This window comes from Plecotus auritus (assembly GCF_963455305.1).
Source record: "Plecotus auritus genome assembly, chromosome: X".
NCBI classification, from domain to species: Eukaryota; Metazoa; Chordata; class Mammalia; order Chiroptera; family Vespertilionidae; genus Plecotus; species Plecotus auritus.
In genome coordinates this window covers 97,129,157-97,135,785 of record NC_137784.1, presented here as the reverse complement: position 1 = coordinate 97,135,785, position 6,629 = coordinate 97,129,157, and the positions used below count along the sequence as shown (strand labels likewise).

Genomic DNA, 6,629 nt, shown 5'->3' with positions numbered 1-6,629 from the left:
GAGAGAGAAACAGAATAGTTGTGTATGTGTCTATGAGAGAGAGAGAGGATCTGAAAGATAGGGTTCTGGGTGTGTTTCTGTGTAAGAAATGGGGAGAGAAAAAGATTGAAAAGAAGGGAAAAAGGGGAGAAGACCCCTCCTTCCCCTTAAAGGACCCCCTTCTCCTTGCCATGTAGTCAGCAACCCCAGCACTGAGTTGGCTGGGGTAGGGCGACCCCATTTGCCCTTCTCCATCTTGTGCTTCTCCTGTGTCTGGGGCTTGTCCTCTAGATGCCTTTGTCCTCTTGTCAAGAGTCACCTCATGAGTCCCCACCCTGTGGCCCTGAGGGGTGAGATCAGTTGGAAGTGTCAGAATGAACATCCATTCCCTGGTCCTTCTGTTGGGGACATCACTGAGGACGGGGTCACAGCCTCCTGCCAGCTGCCGTTTGCCCTCATTTCCCGAGGGCTGTACATCTGGCCTCCCCCAAGGTTATCTCCATAGCCCCCTGGGCCCATCGAGTGTCAGAGTGATTCCATCTGGGAAGCAGGGTAGAAATCTCCGTTGAGCCCGGGCATCCCCAGAAACATGTCTCTGGATCCTGAAAGATTGAAAGAGCCTCCAGAGCCTGCGAAGGAAGTGGGTGTTGGGGAGCTGGTGTGGCTGTGGCCCCCCTGGGTGACAGACATGGTGGTCATGACGGCATAGATGTTTGCCTCCTCTTGAAAATTTCCTATATTTTTCTTATAGCGAATCCGCTTGTTGCCAAACCAGTTGGAGACCTGAGAGATGGTGATGCCACACTTCTTGGCAAGCTCCTCCTTAGCCTCCTCATTGGGATATGGGTTACTCAGGTGGGAATAGAAATACTTATTTAGGACCTCGATGGCCTGTTTGCTGAAGTTCCAGTGTTTCTGTCTTGGCGTCCAGGAACCGGGAGCGCAGGATCACGATGGCCTCGTAGGTTCTCTGCTTGAGCTGCATCTGGATGGCGCTGAACTTGCAGTGGATGATGCTCACCATCCGCTCCAGCTCCTTGGGTGCCATGGGCCTCGTGCAGCTCTGCTCCCTCAGCAGGTTCATGATGTGGGTCATGAACTCGTTACATGCTTGCTCATACTTCTCCAGCTCCAAGTGGTAGAGATGATGGATCTGGGCAAGTTTGCTGCGATAGTCCGAGTGTTGGATGGAGTTGTCAGGGGACACGCCGCCCCTGGAAGCTGCTGTGGCTGAGCACCCTCCCCCCTTTCTCAGGCCCAGCCACACCTTCTGCCAGGCGCATGTTGTCCAAGCACATAAGCTGGGAGTCCACTGGCTCCTCCTCCTGGGAGCTTCGGATGCTCAGGCCAGTCTTCTCCTTGATTTCACACAGGACACTAAAGAGAGCTGGCTTCATTCAGTGGCAGTTTAGGTGTGTTTCGTGGCCTGGGTCTCATCCAGGCTCTGGTCAGTGATGGTCATTATCTGCTGCAGAATGTCCCCGATGTCTTGCTTCCCTTGGCCTCCTGGGATCCCCCACCACCACTCCCACCGGAGGTTTGCCAGGGCCCCCAGGCTCCCCACCCACCAGCTCCAAGCCCCGCCAGCCCCTGCCTGGAGGGGGCGGCTTCAGCAGCTGCTCATCCTTAGTGGTGGGGGACCCTGAGGCCCCCTTCCTGTTCCACTCCTCCCCCACCTGGTTACTTCCCCCCAAACTCGCTGGGGCCTCTGCTTCCTCCGCCCCGACCCCTGCCTGTCTCTCCATCTCCTGGCTCCCCCGGGGGTTCACCCTGGCTCTGAAGGGAGACCTGGGGTACTGGCTGGGCCCCCCACAGGAGACCCCAGCCCCCGGCGGCGGAAAAAATGGAGCCAAAGAGAGAGGAGGCCCAGGCGGGGGTGTGTGTGAGCGAGAGGCAGGAGCCCTTCTTCCCTCCTTAAAGCTTCCGTTGCGGTGGCGGGGGGAATTAACCCCCAGCCCAGGGCTCAGCCCTGGACAGGTGTTTGCCGCGCCCCCTTCCCCAGCCTCCCTGCCACCATCCTGCTCCCATTCCCTGCCTGGGACACCCGGCCCAGTGAGGGTGGCCGAGGCCAGTGTGGCCTGGGCGCTGCTGCCACAAAGCAGGAGCACCTCCACCCAAAAGTCCTTGGACCTTCCACCCCTCTGTCCAGGGACCCGCCAGTGGCCCCCACTGGGGCCACCGCCCTCCTCCCGCTTCTGGACAGGGCTCCCCGCTCCATGCCGCCTGTGTCCTGCCCCTCACCAGCTTGTTCCCTTTCTGTATTTCTGTTTCTACTCTAGGCCTGTCTGCATAGAGGCCTGCCTTCCTCTCCCTCTCCTTTCTTATCCCCTCCTATTGTATCCTATCCTACCCTGGGCCTTGCAGCTGCCTTAGCAGAGGGCAGGGACACAGCCTGCTGGTCTGGTTGTGACTGTTACGGTGTAATGGATAATTAGCATATTCCTCTCTTATTATATAGGACTAGTGACCCGGTGCACAAAATTCGTGCACATTAAAAGGGAATTAATTAGAGAAAATAATTTAATATTGCTATTTGCCCTTTCTCTATAATAGAAGTGTCAGAGATGAAAGAAAATTAGTAAAATGTACATGAAAACCTTTCTCCTGTCAGAGTTTGGGGTGCACTACGGGACCCAGAGTCAAGTCCCCGCCCAGACCCAGACCCGGCCAGGTCCCCCCACATTGGGCTAGATCTAGACCCGGCCAGTCCCACCCTTGTCAAGCCATGCTGGGCAGGGGGCGTAGCCTCAGGTCCCCTGGCCCAGCACCAGGAGGGGGGTGCAGCCTCAGGTCTGTCACCCAGACTCCCATCAAGCCCCACTGGCAGGGGTCACAGCCTCAGGTCCCCTGTCAAGCTCCACTGGGTGGGGGCGTGGCCTGAGTTCCCCCGACCCAGCACTGGAGGTGCACCTTGAAGTCCCCCGTCAAGCCCCGCTGGGTGGGGGGCACAGCCTGAGGTCCCCTGTCAAGCCCAGCCAGGCAGGGGGGTGCTGCCTCAGGTCCCTTGGCCCAGTTCTGGGGCGGGGGGCATGGCCTGAGGTCCCCTGTCAAGCCCCACCGGGCAGTGGGTGCGGTCTGAGGTCCCCCGGCCTAGTGCCGGGATGGCGAGTGCGGCCTGAAGTCCCCTGTCAAGCCCCACCAGGTCGGGGGCATGGCCTGAGATCCCCTGGCCTGGCACTCGGGCAGGGGGAGCAGCCTGAGGTCTCCTAGCCCAGCACCAGGATGGGAAGTGCACCTTGAGATCCCCCATCAAGCCCCGCCATGTGGGGGGCGCAGCCTGAGGTCCCCTGTCAAGCCCTGCCAGATGGGGGCTGCGGCCTGAGGTCTCCCGGCCTGGCGCTGGGGTGGGGGGAGCAGCCTGAGGTCCCCTAGCCCAGCACCAGGATGAGAAGTGCACCTTGAGGTCACCCGTCAAGCCCTGCCGGGTGGGGGCTGCGGCCTGAGATCCCCCGGCCTGGCGCTGGGGCAGGGGGAGCAGCCTGAGGTCTCCTAGCCCAGCACCAGGATGGGAAGTGCACCTTGAGATCCCCCATCAAGCCCCGCCATGTGGGGGGCGCAGCCTGAGGTCCCCTGTCAAGCCCTGCCAGATGGGGGCTGCGGCCTGAGGTCTCCCGGCCTGGCACTGGGGTGGGGGGAGCAGCCTGAGGTCCCCTAGCCCAGCACCAGGATGAGAAGTGCACCTTGAGGTCCCCCGTCAAGCCCTGCCGGGTGGGGGCTGCGGCCTGAGATCCCCCGGCCTGGCACTGGGGCAGGGGGAGCAGCCTGAGATCTCCTAGCCCAGCACCAAGATGGGAAGTGCACCTTGAGGTCCCCCGTCAAGCCCCGCCATGTGGGGGGCGCAGCCTGAGGTACCGCGTCAAGCCCCGCCGGGTGGGGGCTGCGGCCTGAAGTCCCCTGTTAAGCCCCACCAGGTGGGGGGTGCGGCCTGAGGTCCCCCGGCCTGGTGCCGTGATGGGGGGCACGGCCTGAAGTCCGTTGTCAAACCCGACCTGATGTGGGGCGTGGCCTGAGGTCCCCTGTCAAACCCCACCAGGTGGGGGGCGTGGCCTGAGGTCCCCCGGCCTGGCGCTGGGACAGGGGGAGCAGCCTGAGGTCCCCTAGCCCAGCACCAGGATGGGAAGCACACTTTGAGGTCCCCTGTCAAGCCCTGCTGGGTGGGGGGCATGGCCTGAGGTCCCCTGCCAAGCCCTTCCAGGCAGGGGGTGCAGCCTTAGGTCCCCTGGCCCGGTGCTGGGGCGGGGGGTGCGGCCTGAGGTCCCCTGGTCTGGTGGTGGGGCAGGGGGCGAGGCCTGAGGTCCCCATCAAGCCCCATGGGGGTGGGGGAGGGTGTAGCCTCAGGTCTCTGCTGATTGCTCGTTAAGGCTCCATAAGAAAACTTGGCCTCAGCTGTGGGTGCAGCGCCATCTTTGTGATGGAGTGATGGTCAATTAGCATATTCCCTCTTTATTAGATAGGATATTTCTATTAAAAATATGTTCTCATAGAACAATGATTACATCTCAGAACTATGATTTCTGTTTGAAATTAGCCTTCGCACAGAACATGCATGCTGTCCTAAATTCATTCATGATCTGAAGTTTTTATACTTGCAAATATATAATGTTTATATTAAAATAAATGTAAACATACTTGCAACCCAATGTGCAATACATGATATCTGCCACTGGCGTTAGACACAGGCAAGAGGACTGTTCCAGTCTCTCAGCACATTTTGTTTTTTTTTTCTTTTCCAGTTACCATGCCAGCAATCTTACAATTTTGTTGTCACTGTAAACTACCTAGATTAGCCTTCTACTTCAAATAAAGGAAGCCAGCATTATCCAATTACGGCCTAAGACTGGCCTAATCTTTAAGACCAGCTGCCATAGGATAGCATAGGCATCCCTTTAATCAAAATGATAATATCTTATTCTTTCAGCTTGCCTGTTGCAATAATGGAAATGCTGAGCGAGAATACAAGAAAATAACTACATTTTGCATTGAATTGTTAGAAGCTCCGCCCAGCATTTGGACATAATGTACTCTAACACTAAATTTCAGTGTGTTCTTTTCCTTTTGTTTTAACTATTGTTGGATTGAGATTTTCTTTTTAAAAAGTATATGTTTATTGATTTCAGAGAGGAAGGGAGAGTGGTAGAGAGACAGAAACATCAATGATGAGAGAGAATCATTGATTGGCTGCCTCCTGCATGCCCTACACTGGGGACTGAGCCTGCCATTCAGGCATGTGCCCTGACCTGGAATCGAACCGTGACCTCCTGGTTCATAGGTTGATGCTCAACCACTGAGCCACACCAGCTGGGAGCATTGATGTTTTCTAATAAAAACTAAAGTTGTGTTCAGACTCCCTTGATTTCTTTTTTATTGTCCCTATTTAAAAAAATATTTTTGTTGCCTACCACAGTAATGCATGTTTATTGTGAAACAAAACAAAATAAAAAATAGCACTATATAACAGACAGTGAAAATAGGTTATAAACCTATATTTCAGAGACAATCACTCTTTGTTTTGTTTTATTTGTTTCTGTCTTTATTGTTGAGAGTATTACATATGTCCTCCTCTTTTTCCCCTCCTTGCCCTCCACCACCCAATTCCCATCCCATCCCAGGCCTTCACCACACTGTCTGTGTTCATGGGCAATGTGTATATGCATATACGTTCTTTGGTTAATCTCTTCCCAGCCCTGCCTTCCTGCTAAGATTTGTTAGTTTGCTTCATGTTTCCATGCCTCTGGTTCTATTTTATTCATCAGTTTATTGTGTTCATTGTGTTCACAATCCACATGTAAGTGAGATTATGTGATATTTGTCTTTCTCTGATTGGCTTATTTCACTTAGCATAATAATCTCCAGGTCCTTCCATGCTGTCTCAAAGGGTAATAAATAGATCCTTCTTCTTTGCAGGTGCATAGTATTCCATGGTGTAAATGTACCACAGATTTTTTATTCATTTATCTATTGATGGATACTTGGGCTGTTTCCAGATCTTAGCTGTTGTAAATAATGCTGCTTTGACCATAGAGGTACATATATTTTTTCTGATTGCTGTTTCAGGATTCTTAGGATATGTACTTAGAAGTGGGATCACTATGTCAAATGGCAGTTCCATTTTTAATTTTTTAAGGAAACTCCACACTTTTCCATAGTGGCTGTACTAGTCTGCATTCCCACTAGCAGTGTCCTAGGGTTCCTTTTACTCCACATCTTCGCCAGCGCTTGTTGTTTGCTTATTTGTTGATGGTAGCCATTCTGGCAGGTGTGAGGTAGTACCTTTCCCCTCATTGCCCCCCCTCCTCTCCATCCCTGCCCTCACCCCAGGCATTCACCCCACTATTGTCTGTGTCCATGGGTTATGCATATATGCATATATAAGTTCTTTGGTTAATCTCTTCCTAACCCCATCTTTCCTCTGAGAATCGTCAGTCTGCTGCATGCTTCCTTGTCTCTGGATCTAATTGTCAGTTTATTTTGTTCATTAGATTCTACATATAAGTGAGATTAGGTGATATTTGTCTTTTTCTTACAGGCTTATTTCATTTAGCATGATAATCTCCAGGTCCCTCCATATTGTCTCAAAGGGTAAGAGATCCTTCTTTTTCACAGCTGCATAGCATTCCATTGTGTAAATGTACCACAGCTTTTTTATCCAC

At 53.7% G+C, this 6,629-nt stretch overlaps 1 pseudogene across 1 annotated transcript; it reads right to left on the bottom strand.

The window, feature by feature from the left end:
* Positions 1-335: 335 nt before the first annotated feature.
* LOC308239304 (pre-B-cell leukemia transcription factor 2-like) lies at positions 336-1,598 on the bottom strand (annotated as a pseudogene). The gene has a single exon. The product of its transcript is annotated as a pre-B-cell leukemia transcription factor 2-like (transcript).
* Between the last annotated feature and the right edge of the window lie 5,031 nt (positions 1,599-6,629).